This window comes from Protopterus annectens, chromosome 10.part0, assembly GCF_019279795.1.
Source record: "Protopterus annectens isolate FY-2018-M chromosome 10.part0, PAN1.0, whole genome shotgun sequence".
NCBI lineage: Eukaryota > Metazoa > Chordata > Ceratodontiformes > Protopteridae > Protopterus > Protopterus annectens.
In genome coordinates this window covers 1,240,222,436-1,240,236,664 of record NC_056744.1, presented here as the reverse complement: position 1 = coordinate 1,240,236,664, position 14,229 = coordinate 1,240,222,436, and the positions used below count along the sequence as shown (strand labels likewise).

The window sequence follows — 14,229 nt, the reverse complement described above, 5'->3', positions numbered from 1 at the left end:
GGCACGCAAACTCTTATACCAGCCCAACAAAACCCCTGCCCTTCTGAACATTCTTCATTCCCATACTACCAACCGAAACCTACGATCAATAAATATCTCACTACTACATGTGTCCAAATGCACCAACAAGGCAGGTGACTCCCTGTTCTCCCACCAAGTAGCCAAAAACTGGAATTCACTTCCTCATACCATTAAAACCACTATCAATACCAAACAGCTTAAAAGTGCTCTCAAAAGCTTCCTTAATGACTCTGACTTTGTTCCTGTTCTAATCCAGGCTACGTTGCTATAATATGGCCTCCTCATGCTGATCTTCCTCCCCTGACTTCCTTAGTATCTAAGCTCTTTTCATGTTCATGTATACTTAACCTACTTGCTATTTAATCACCTTATGTATTCTTTTTCAGTTGCTATGATAGCCTTATGCACTGTTTACACTGTATATGCATATGTTGTCTATTCTTACATTGTAAAAATAACTTGTCACTGATCATATTGTACAAATGTCAGCTGTAACAACAAAGTATGTATTTTATATATTGTTATATGTGGAGCTTACAATTTATGTATTTGATGTATTGTTTTGTTAAATTTCTCCCCGGGATACCACTTAAAATGGGTCTTTATCCCATTCGGGCATTCCTGGTAAACAAATGTAAAATAAATATATATAAAATGTCCTTCTTACCACTGTGGAGACATGGTGATTGAAGTTAAGGTTGCTGTTAACCTGTGTGCTCAGATTTCTCACCACTGACTGTATGATTAGGGCATTGCTATTGATGTGGTAGTTTGCAGGAACATCACCCTTGTCGAAGGGGATGATCATGCATTTTTTTTGCATTAAGTTTAAGACCTTGACTTTGACACCAGTCATTAGTCTGTGAAAGACCTTCGTGCAGGATGTTGACATCACTACAGTCATCAGCAAACTTTGTCAGCCACAGACCTTTAGTTTTAGCTTGTACTTCGGACAAGTAGTTTCCGAACAGTAGGGGTCCCAGAACCAATCCCTGTGGAATACCACATGTTACACGTCTCTGCTGTAGGAGGTGGAGTTCCCTATTTTGACCATATGAGTTTTATCAGTGAGCCAGTTTGCAACCCACCTGATAATATATGGGTTGATACCCATTTTTTTAATTTCTCCATATCTTTTGGGTTTCTAATACCATGACGGGAATGAACCCCATTCCTAATTCAAAGTACGATTAATGTTTATGAGATTAGTATTGTTTCAGTCTTTGATGCCCGCCAGAAGTGCTCTTCGCAGCACACGCAATGTGCCTAGTAATGACTCCTTTTCCAATTCGTATGAAGTTACATGTATTGACAACATATCTAAGTACAACCGTAGATTCTTTTTTTAAGATCCTTTGCTCCTACTGCTATTGGAACTGTCTGGGTATCTTTCTTCCACATTGCTCTCATTTCTGCCTGCAAATCCTGATAGTTTATGACTTTGTGTCTCTCTGTACGCAAGATGCTGTAGTCACTGGGTGTGTCGATTTCAGTGATGAATGCTAGCTACATTTGTCTTCTTTTCATGGATCACTTTATCCTGTTTTCTAGCATCTATTTTTTTGAACTGTTGGTAATGGGTGATCCCATGTGATGTAGACTTCATCATTTTCTATGATGCTTTGTGGCTCATGTTTCCATTGTTTTTCAGCCACTTCAGTACCATAATATTTGCATAATCCCCAGTGCAACAGTCTTCCCACATTGTTATGCCTTTTAGTGTATAGTCCTTATGCCATTAGTTTGTTGCAACCAGCAGTGAGGTATGCAACTAAAACCTGCATTTGTCTGTTTCTCCCACATGTTCAGTGGACTTTGTAAACCAGCATATATATAGCTCACTATCTTAGGCCGCCAATATTAACCTTTCATCTTTCAGCTTGAATTCACCTCTCCTTAACCATTTCTGCATTCGTTGCTGATCAGCAGGAGGTTCTTCCATAAGTTTTCTATACTTGCAACTATATTTATGCATATTTCACTTTTTTGCTCTCTCATCTGGTCCTTCGCCTTGTATTCTTTCATTTTTTGGAATATTCAGTTACTGCATGATTTTTATCTACTTCTGGTTTGATTTCCATTCCTGCTTGATGCTAATATGCTTCTGGTAGACTAAGTATGGAAGTCATCTTAGATTTATTCTCCTCATGTTTCAAAACTTTCACTATGTTTGGGTCTTGTGAGATCAGCAGATATGTGTGCAGTCCCACGATTGCAGATCTATACATGTAATCAATTTCAAGGAGGCCCATACCTCCTTTGGAACAGGGAATGTATAATCTTGGTATGCACTGATTTTTATAAATCATTTGGTGAGCATGAAGCATCCTTCTTGTTTTTCTGTCTAATTTCTCCAATTTTGGGCCAGTCATTTACTCCAAAACTGTAAGATGTTCATCGTGTTACCCTGCTGCAGTCATCACACTTGGGTTATCCTGTCGGTACATATACTGCAACCGACGCCATTTTCTTCAGTCTTTCAAGTCTTCTATAACTTTTCTTGCCTCAAACCGATGTCAGAAAAAGTTAACAGTTGTATTTCTTGTGGGAAGCAAATACCTCATAAGGATTTTCATTCTTATTGCATACCTTGCCTAGGCCCTGATCAAAAGACAATTTGATTTACTATTTTGGTAGAAAATTTAACTATAACATGCCGTCGGACTACCAACTACCCGCGTGCACAAAAAGCAGGGACAAGGACCGACAGCCAAGGCCTAAAGGATATTTTGACGGAATGTACTAGGCCAACGCAGCTTTTTTTCTTCAGGCCCTTCCGATGATTTAGCCATCAGTTTCTGAGGGCTGCCAGACCTCGGCGACTCTCACAATCAAAAGCGTTTTCTAAGTCTAAGACTCCTTCTAAAGCTAAAAAGACTACACTTCAGTCTCCTGTTCAAGGCCCTATGCCTAAGAAACAGGTGCTCAAAATGGCTGAAGATTTGATTTCTCTTATCAGGGGTTCACAGCCTCCTCCTGACAAAAGGCCTAGACAAGAGGAAGATTCTGCTTCTTCTGAGCAACTATCTATTTCTTCGGATTCCTCTGAAGACCAAGATTATTCCTATTCTCCTTATGAAGATTCTGATGCTGAGGACTCTATTCCCTCAGCTTCCCCTCCTGAAGACTACTCTTTTGGGGAAACTTTACACACTATGAGGGAACATTTTCACTGGGAAGGTCAGGATTACTCTGATTCCAAGAAAAGGCTCAGAGAGTTTCTTTTACTCCCCCAACACAGACCTCTAGCCATCCCACCTGTTTTGGACATTGTGGATGATGTCTATTTAGAATCCAGTTTCAACCCAGACTCTCCCTCCTGCTCCGGCTAAGCCACAGATACTACAGAGTACCTGATTCCCACAAATTTCTTTACAAAAGCCCAGTAGCTGACCCAGAGACTATCTCCCAGGGTCCCAAGGGGGCTAAGGCTTCCATGGCTAAAAACCCAGTACCTTCTGAGAGAGACTCAAGAGCACTAGACAGGTGGGGGAAAAAGGTTTACACCTCAGCCACATTAGCTATGAGAGCACTAAATTGTCAATTTCATATGCTCAAGTATCAGCAGTTTCTAATCTCTCAGTTAAAACAAAAGATTACCTCCCTCCCTCAACAATCTGAATTGAAAGAAGTACAGGATTTGTTGCACGCCACCGAGCAGGTGGGCGCTGATCATGTTAAAGCAAAACTACTGGATGCACCCTTACAACAGGATGTTCTTTTTGGAGTTAAAGCAGAAGAAGTTTTAAAGAAAATGGAAGATAAGGCTAAATCAATGCAGACAGTCAAAGATTTAAAATTGGTCCTTTCCAGCCACTGACAGACCTCAAGGGGCAGAGGACAACCACAAGCCCAGTATAAACCTCGCCAATGGGGCACTCCAACCCAAAAAGGAGGAGGACACAGGTCTCAACCCACCAGAAGGCAAACTCAATGACTTGCACCTCAACTGGCCAAACAAAGCTCTTTTGTCAGCTCCCTTGGGGGGGAAGCTAGCATTTTTTGCAGACAACTGGCACATGGTCACAAAGGACAAATGGGTCCTAGACATAATTTTACGAGGATACAGATTCCACTTTCACACCTTGCCAATGAAAAGAGGAATGCCAAACCTGGCACTAAATCAAAGGGCAGAGGCTCAAAAACAAATTACAGCTCTCATGGCCATGAGAGCCATTCAATTCAAGAGCAAGGCCAAGGATTTTACTCAAGGCTCTTTCTAGTACCCAGAAAGGACAATGCTTGGAGACCAGTTCTGGACCTTTCAATTCTAAACACTTACTTACAAGTTCCAAAATTCAAGATGCTATCACTACAGCAGCTACTTCCCATGTTGGGCAAGGAAGCATGGATGGTAACGTTGGACCTCAAGGAGGCATACCTGCATGTCCCTATCAGACAAAGTTGCAGAAGATACCTCAGTTTCATTGCAGGTTCAACCCACTATCAATTCTCTGCACTGCCCTTTGGCTTATCTACTGCACCCAGCACAAAATGCCTGGCACCAGTAATTGCATACTGCAGACAAAGAGGAATTCAAATATATCGATACCTGGATGACTGCCTCATCCAAGCAGAAAGAAAAGACATCCTCTTACATCATCTGGCTTTTGTGAAGCATCTCCTAAATTATCTGGGGTAAGTCAAAACTAGTACCCTCACAAAAATGACAGCTTGGACACAAGCCCAGAAGGCTTATCTTACACCAGACAAGCAACTACAACTGACTCAATATTTCAAGACAATGGCAACAAAGACCCAATTAACTGCAAGAAAAATTCTGCAGGCTTTGGGCTTCATGGCATCTTGCATTCTGATAATACCATTTGCAAAACTGCATATGAGGAAATTACAGTGGTACCTAAAAAGTGTATGGTCTCAACACAGCCACAGCTTGGACACAGTGATATCTCTCATTCCCTGCCTTCAACAGGAATTTCTATGGTGGGCACAGGCATGTCACCTCAACAAGGGTCAGCCTTTCACCCTGCCCCCAACCAGGCAAACTATCACAACAGATGCTTCAGACTATGCCTGGGGGGCACACACGGCAGGGCAATGCATTCAAGGCCTATGGACTACAGAACAAAGAAAACTGCACATAAATCAAAAAGAGATGCTAGCTGTACAGAAAGCTCTGACAGCCTTCAAGGATCTACTACATCCAGGACAACTGGCAATAAAGATGGACAACACCACAGTAATGTGGTACATAAACAAACAAGGGGGCACACATTCCTACCCTCTTTGCAGGCAAGCAATAATCTTATGGAACACAGCTCTGGCCTACCAAGTCCAGTTACAAGCTCAATTCCTGCCAGGACAGAAAAACACATTGGCAGACAACCTAAGCAGAAACATCAAAGATCCCCACGAGTGGAAGCTAGACCCACAAATATTTACAATAATAACTCAAAAATGGGGCCTACCAAATATAGACCTGTTTGCCAGTCCTCAAAACTACCAACTGACAAAATTTTGTACAAGGACATTCCACCATTAAGCTTGGAAAGTGGATGCTCTCTCCTTCAGTTGGAAAAACCTGACAGCATATGCCTTTCCTCCATTACTTCTTCTGACAAAGGTTCTTTTGATGGTCAAAAAGGAGAAACCTCGACTGATTCTTATAGCCCCAGACTGGCCACGCCAGCACTGGTACCCGCTATTGAAGAATATGGCTCACAGCCCACCATTGGATATTGCCTCAAATACCTCATTTGCTCACGCAGCAAAACAAACAGATTCTACACAGCCAGCTAAAAACCTTAAACCTGGCTGCATGGCAAATCTTTTAAACATCCAACCAGCCCCTCTTTCACAAGCAGTTCTGGGTGTTATTCTGGAAGTCAGGAGGCCAAGCACCAGGAAGGCTTACTCGGACAAATGGAAAAGGTTTTCTGCCTGGAATCAAGCTAAAGTACAAGACACAACTCAGCCTCATATGCCTCACTTTCTGCAGTATTTAGCAGAGATGTTGCACAAAGGACTTTCCTTCTTCTCAATTAAAATCCATGCTTCAGCTATTTCAGCTCACTACGACACGAATCCACCTTTATTTTCACATCCTCTTCTAAAGCAGTTCCTCAGAGGGGCAAAAAACATTAGGCCACCTAGAAGAGCTCCTACACCAACATGGGACCTCAACTTTGTTCTGGAAAAACTAACGTTACCTTCCTTTAAACCAGCTTCTCTGCAGACCTTCAGTTCCTATCTTGGAAGACTCCCCTGCTCCTGGCAATAACTTCTGCTAGGAGAGTCTCAGAATTACAGGCACTAATGGCAGTGGAACCTTTCCTCATTTTTCATCAAGACAGAGTTTCTCTCTACGAACTAATCCTTCCTTCATGCCTAAGGTGGTTTCCAGTGTAGCTTTAAATCAAACCATCCATCTACCCACTTTCTTTCCCAATCCACAGAACAAAGGTGAGAGACTCTTGCATTCCTTGGACATTCACAGGCAACTTGGACAAAACTAAGGTTTTCAGAAAAACTGACCAGCTCTTTGTATCCTATGCTACAGTTTCTCAAGGGAGGGTTATATCCAAACAAACCATTTCTAAATGGATAGGCCATTGCATACGATTCTGTTATACCCATCATGGGAAACCAGTTCCTCCTACCATTAGATCTACCAGGGCAACAGCTACCTCTACAGCCTTTCTCAGAGGGGTTCCTACCAAAGAAATTTTAGAAGCTGCAACTTGGAGTTCAGTACACACCTTCACCAAACACTATCCTCTTTATTCTAAGTCCAGCCACTGCAGTTCTGCAGGGCCTCATTGCCTCCACTAACCCTCTATGATACCTCCACCCTACCTTAGCTTTGGGACTCAACCCAAGTGTGATGACTGCAGCAGGGTAAAACGATGAACATAGTACAGTTTTGTACCTACCATAAATGTAGATGTTCGAGTGTTCACCCTGCTGCAGTCCAGGTTACCCTCCCTCCAACCCCTCTGATCTTCTGGCTAAGTCTCTGCTATGCCTTACTGATATATTTGCTTACAGCTGAAGGAATTTTGTATTTGTACAGTGTTCACACCATTTGGTACTAATTTTGATCACCTTTTTGGGGGCACCTGACATCTGGGGCAAGAAAAACTGAAGAAAATGTCGTCTGTTGCAGTATATGTACCCCTGGCACACTGACGTCAGGGATGAGGTGACAGCAACCGACTTCGGACCAAGACTTTGGAAATCCGGCCGACTGCGGGACTGCCTAACGACAGGATTACCCAAGTGTGATGACTGCAGCAGGGTGAACACTCGAACATCTACATTTATGGTAGGTACAAAACTGTACTTTAAGACAGGAAGAGCACATTGGTTTCTAGTCTGAATTTTGTTCCTAGATATCAATGCTGTTTTCAGGATTAATTTAAGTCTTCTAAAGTATTCCTTACTAAGTTTTATTTGCATTTGTTCATGTTTTATTGATGATCCTTCATCAGTTCCCAAATATTTATCGACTTCCTCTTGCTCAAGTTATTTTATGTCTCATTCTTGTCCCAAACGGATGATCTGAAGTAGTTAACTTTATTGTGCAGCAACCTATGAGAATCGGATCCGACCTCGGATCCGAGCCGGCAGTTTTCAACAGCTTTAGATCCAAGCTCCTCCCCCTACCCATAATCCCCTGCCCACCCTGACTGACCTCAGATCTAGTTTGCTGCGCTTTACTTCAGCAGCTTGATCCTACGAGTTCCAGGTGTTTCATCACTTTGTGAGAAAAATTTAACATTTTTGTCCCCTTTCTTAAACTTTTGCTGTGAGTGTATGTTCAGGTCCCTATTCTTAGTTTACTTTATATATTTTTTCATATTTAACATCCCCCTTCCTTCGTAGTTCCGTCAGGGTTGTGTGTTTGTGTTTAGGACCTAGTGTGTGTGTTTACCCTTTTTAGTTAATATGTCTGAGGCCCCAAAGCTGATTTTTTCTAAGTGCACTGAGTGTGGCCATAAGCTGTCCCCAGCGGATGGCCACACTCGGTGTGTGTTGTGCCTTGGGGTTGAGCACCTGTCCTCTGGTTGTACCATTTGTGCGGCGTTCAACCCCAAGGCACTCAAGGACCGGAGGTCTAAGCTGATTCTGGCGGGTCTTCTGCCCCCGGACTAGTTTTCTACCTCCGGTCCTCCCGTGGCTCCCTCTGCAGCTGTGGCGGCTGCCTCTCTTGCTTCCCTCTCCCCGGCCGGGACTCAACCTCCCGCTTTAGGCCCGGAGGAGAGGGAGGCCAGGAAAGAAAAACGGAGGGAGAAACACCACAAGCGGCTGGCCAAGGCCTCTGCTTCAGCCCCCCCTCCCCCGGCTAAGCGGTCTTCTCCGTCCAGAACTTCTGTGTCTCCTCCTCCTCGGATCCGGTTCCCGTGCTTTTCTCTGGGTCCTGAGGAGGAGGAGACCTGATCTCCTTCGAGGTCATCGAGGCAACACTCCTGCCCTGCCTCGGTGGCCTCGTCGAGATCGACCAGAAGTCTCACGGATGCAGATTTGCACCGGATGATGAGAAGATTCCTCCAGGCCCAACTGCAGATGGGAGGTCGACCCCCTTCTTTGCCCCGATAGCTCCATCTCCGTCCCATTTCCCGGGTTCGGAGTCTTCGGAGCCGGGCAGCCTTGGAGCCCGGGGTGTGTTGGTGCCGATAGTCTCGGGTACTTCGGCGCCGACACTTCCCTCGAGTCTGTCGGGTCCATTTTTTTCTTCGGATCCGAGCTCTCGGAGCCGAGGGCTGAGCTTCGGATCCGTGGGTATCGGTATGCCTTCGGCTCCATCCAGGTCGGAGCATACTGGCCCATTGGATCCGATCTCTTCGGCGCCGGCCCCGATCCGTCCGTCGAATCCGAGCGAGGGTCTGCTTTCAGATCCCAGAGAGAGCAGCTCTCCCTCGGCATTCGACGTGGTGGAGAGGACCCTGTCGAGACAATCCAGGCCCCAGGCCCTTGCCACGGCTCCACCCTGCACTCCTCCTCTGTTGGATCTGACTTCCATCACCCAGCCCCAGGGACAGCCTGCTTTGATGTCCCAGGTAGTTCCTTTGGAACAAGACGTGGCTGGTGAAACCTCCTCGGACAGCCCCCCCCCCCCGAGGAGGTTCCTCACAAGCGAGGGTGCAAAAGGAGTCACCTGGACTCCCCCGGGTCTTTGACTGAGGACACTGATTTGGAGGAAGGGGGAGGCTCCCCAAGATCACCCCCCAAAGATGTCCCAATTGGTGACATCACGGAGATGCTTAGAATAAGGGGGGGTGGTCTGCCCCAAAGCCTACCTCGGACAAATCCATGTTCCTGGAGGTGTTTGAAGCAGGCCCGTCTACCTCTTGGGTGTCCCCTCCGGCCGACCCCCTGGTAAACTTGATTACTACCAGGGAGTGGAAGGAGCCAGACACTGTGGAAGCCAGTCCCCAAGCGCCCGGACAAGATTCTTAGCCCACCCTCTGACAAGTCCCACTGGAGTAAGGGTCCCCCAGTAGATGCCATGTTGGTGGCGGTGGCCACAAAGAGGGTACTAGCTCAGGAGAGTCCCTCGGTTCATCCCCCGAGCAAGGAGTCTCGGTCGATGGACCGCCTAGGGAAGCAGGTGTTTAGTTCGGCTACCTTCTCTGTGAGGTCGCTGAACTACTTGGCACATGTGCTTCGACTGCAGCGGGACCTTATCAAAGAGTACGCTGCGTCGCCCCCGAGTCCTTGGCAGAGGGCAAGCAATTGCACTCTACCCGGATGGCCACTCTGCAATCCATATCTAACACCTCTATTCGGCTACTGTCCCATGCCACAGAAGGAGCAGTTAGAGCCAGCGGAGCGGGCCTCGTCATAAGATGTCAGGCCTGGCTCCGGCACTGTGATTTCGTGGAACCCTTTAAGGCATCTTTGCTAATGCCCCTTTCGATGGTTCTGCCCTTTTCGGCAAAACCGTGCAAGATACCTTGGTCCAGAGCGAAAAGGAGGGAAGACGTCTGCCATCGGAGTCCGCTTCTCTGCTCCCCAGAGGTCCTTCTCTAAGAACCAAAAGGGTCAGAAGAAGATGTGGTTCCGGAAGTCGCAACAGTCCCGTCCCGCTCCGGATTCCCAGCCCTTCCACGGCAGAGGAGGGCAGGGTGGACGCCGTCCACGAGGCAGAAGGGGCCCGGGGAATTTTGGATCCAGAGAACCCTTCTCGGAACAACCCACACAACACCCCTGAGGGGTTGCCCGACTGCTCCACTCTGGAGGCAGTCGGGGGGCATTTCTTGAAGCACCCAGCAGCTTGGGAGTCCATTACAACAGACCGCTGGGTGCTTCGCATTATATCCAGAGGATATCAGATTCCCTTTTCTCGTTGCCCACGCAACCCCAGATACCTCCCCGATGTTCCACCCGATCAGAGGGAGGCCGCAGATATGGAGATCCAACATTTGCTGGAAAAAAGAGCCATCCAACACGTCCCCCCCAGACCAGTGCGGGTCCAGGTTTTACTCCAGGTTCTTCTTGGTGCCAAAAAAGATGGGGGACTTAAGACCAATCCTTGAACTCTCTTCTTTGAACCTGTCAGTAACCAAAGAAAAGTTCCGCATGGTCACTCTTCAATCCATTCTCCCCCTTTTGAGGGAGAAGAATTGGATGTGCTCTATAGACCTCAAGGATGCATACTACCACATTCTGATGGACAGGTGATCCAGGAGGTTCCTCCGTTTCCGGCTAGGCGCCAGTCATTTCCAATTCAGGGTCCTTCCCTTTGGTCTCACCACAGCACCCAGGGTGTTCACCATAGTGTTAGCAGTGGTAGCGGCCCACCTAAGGCTTCAGGGAATTCAAGTCTTCCCATGGACGACTGGCTCCTGACCGCCCCGACAAGGCATCTACTCTGCGCAGCCAGAAACTACTTTCTTCATCCTGCTGGGGATCACTATCAACAGAGAGAAGTCGTCTCTTACCCCGACTCCGACCATAGACTTCATAGGGGCCAGATTAGACACAAACAAACTCCTAGCTTTCTTGACCACAGACCGACTACGAACCCTGAGGCTACACGTGCGGGCCATTCTACAATCTCCAGCTCCTCCGGCGGAATTGGTCCTGAGGGCTCTTGGCTCAATGGCAGCAGCAATCAACCTATTGCCGATGGCACGTTTGAACATGAGGGTCTTAGAATGGACCCTTCAAGTCCAGTGGTCCTTTCTACGGTATCCTCTGAGCCATCCCGTTCCCCTCAGCAGGGCTTGCAGGAGGGCCCTCCTATGGTGGCTCCAATCTCCGGACCTCCAACAAGGCCGCCCCTTCTCTATGAATGTTACGACTACTTCACTCTCATTTCCCCCTCCGGGGAACCCCCAAGAGACGCTCTGGTGCATGCTTGGCCTCCCGTTCTTCTTTATGCTTACCCTCCTCTTCCCCTGATGATGAAGTTTCTTCAGAAAGCCAGCCGGTTGGGGAGCAGGATTATCCTCATTGCCCCGTTTTGGCCTTGTCAAACCTGGTTCCCTTACCTTTGGTCTCATCTGGTGAATCCCCCTTGGATTCTGGATCCCCGTCTGGATCTACTATCCCACCCCCTAGAGCTCCCAGTCCCGAACCTGGAAAATCTCAAGCTCACAGCTTGGCTGCTCCAGTTCCTCTTGTAGCTAGGACTCCAGGTATCTCTTCTCCAGTTAAAATTATTCTAGTAGCAGCGCATTCTACTAGAAAGATCTATAGTAGCAAATGGAAATGTTTCTCCAATTGGGCAGAACACCAAAAGTTGGATCCTTTCACAGCTCCTTTGCCCGCTGTATTAGACTTTCTGTCAGGGCTGTTTCACCAGGGGGCTAGCACCTCCACAGTCAAGGTTCAACTAGCAGCTATCTCTCATTATCACGTGGGAAATGAACTGGGCACTTTGATCACCACGAAATTGTGTAAGACCTTTTTGAAGGGCACCTTTCTGCTCAGACCTCCAGTGAAGGATGTAGTCCCTCCTTGGGATTTAACGCTGATGTTTCAGGCCTTGACAGCCCCCCCATTTGAGCCTACAGCTTCAGTAGATCTTAAATTGTTGTAATGGAAAACGGCCTTTCTTGTCGCTATCATCTCAGCTCGAAGGGTCTCTGAACTACAGGCCCTCTGTGTGAAAACCCCATACTTGACCTTTCACAAGGATAGAGTTTACCTCAGGACCAATCCCTCCTTTCTTCCCAAGGTTGCCTCTGAATCAAATATTAACCAGTCCATTAACCTGATGGTCTTTTTTCCAAATTACCGTAACAAAGGGGAATATAAATTACACTCATTGGATGTGCATAGACCACTTCGCTTCTACATCCACAGGACATCTGGTCATAGAAAATCCGACCAGTTGTTCGTCTCCTTTGCCAAATTTAACTTGGGTAAATCGGTGTCTAAAGTTACACTGTCTAGATGGATTTCACAGTGTATCCTTCTAGCATATGAAAGTTCTGGCAGGCCCGCACCTCAGGGAGTCCATGCCCACTCTACTCGATCTATGTCTACTTCTGCTGCTTTTAGAGCTAGAGTCTCTTTGGATGATATTTGTTCGGCAGCCACTTGGGCCTCATCTCATACCTTTATCAATCACAATAAATTGGACATTATCTCCAGAGGGAGAGCATCCTTTGGTTCTGCAGTGCTCTGGAACATCCTTCCATGAAGGCTGCCCAAGATTCAGGTAGCTGGGGACTCTGTCCCATAGGTTGCCGCACAAATGAAGTTAACTACTTCAGATTAAGAAGTTATGTACTCACCATAACGTTCCATCTGAGTAGGTAAACGTCATTTGTCAGCAACCGTCCCTCCCTCCTGCCCCCTCACTTGTGAATGTATTCATACTCAGGTCCATGGGTTTTACCCACTTTATCTTGAGAATAATTTTTTTTAGCAGTTTCTGCTGTTGGGCAAACTTGATCTGTGGTCAGTCAGGGTTGGCAGGGGATTAAGGGTAGGGGGAGGAGCTTGGAGCTCTGATCTAAAGCTGTTGAAAACTGCCAGCTCGGATCCGAGGTCAGATCCGATTCCCATAGGTTGCTGACAAATGAAGTTTACCTACTCAGATGGAACATTATGGTGAGTACATAACTTCTTATTTTCTTGATGCTGCAGTTTTTCTGCTTTAAAGGTTGATTTTGCACATTTATCAGGACCATATGACATTCTTATATCATCTGAAAAAGTTTTGACAACTTGTGGTTGTGCTTTCAGTTCCCCATCTGATGAGCTATACAGCTCTAAATCACTGACAAAGAAAAGATGAGAAGTCTTTACACTTTGTTGTTTTCTAGGAGCCAAATTATAGCCATGGCCTAAGCCATTCAGTAGACAGCTTAATGGGTTAAATGTAAGACAGAATAGCAGCGGTGACAGAGAGTCACCCTGGAATATCCCCTGTTGAATTTTTATCCCTGAAATAATAATTTGTCCTTTATCATGGCTTAATCGCAAAGTGGTCTGCCACTGTTTCATGGTCACTGTAATGAAGTCGATCAGTGAAGGGTGTATTTTATACATTTTTAAGCATTCTTTTATCCATGAATGCTTTTTTGTAGTCAGTCCATGCAATACTTAGATTCTTCCCCTTTTTACAGTTCTCCACTATGACATTATTTAACAGTAAATGATCCTTTGTACCATATGACTTTCTTTGATTGCCCTTTTGTTCTTTTGCCATAATTGTTTTCTTCTAAATGACTATTATACTCTGGCGGCATCAATTCCGGCCTGTAGTTTATATGTCGTCTGAAGGCAAGTTATTGGTCTATAATTTTTAGGGTAGCTTGCATTTTCACTCTTAAGTAGGAACATTGTTTTTCCTGTTGTTATCCAGGTTGGTGTCTGCATATAAATAGTTCTTACTCATGGCTAAATCTTTGTGCAAAGATGTTAATACTTTTAACCAGAAGTTAGGGACTGCATCTTGGCCTGGGGTTTTCCATTTGAGGCTTTTTTATAACTTTTTTTCAATCTCTCTAGCTGTTACTTCATCTCATTTCATATCCTGTACCTTTAACCTTATTCTTTCTTTTACCTTTTCTATCCATTTAGCATCTTTGTTATGTTCCACATGATCTTCATAAATACTTCTCCAAAATGTGTCTGTTTCTTCTATTTTTGGTGGTCTTTCCATTCTTTTTACCTTGTTTCCCAATTCTCTATAAAACATTTTGGGGTCATCAATAAATTGCTTATTTTATACCTTTCCTTTATATTTATTTGCGGATCATCTAAGTTTTTCCACCTGTGCGGAGATTT

General features: G+C 45.7%; 1 protein-coding gene across 1 annotated transcript in view; it reads left to right on the top strand.

The window, feature by feature from the left end:
• Positions 1-14,229, top strand: part of CC2D1B (coiled-coil and C2 domain containing 1B) — a 2,494,855-nt gene that overhangs the window by 1,485,901 nt on the left and 994,725 nt on the right. The window lies entirely within an intron of this gene.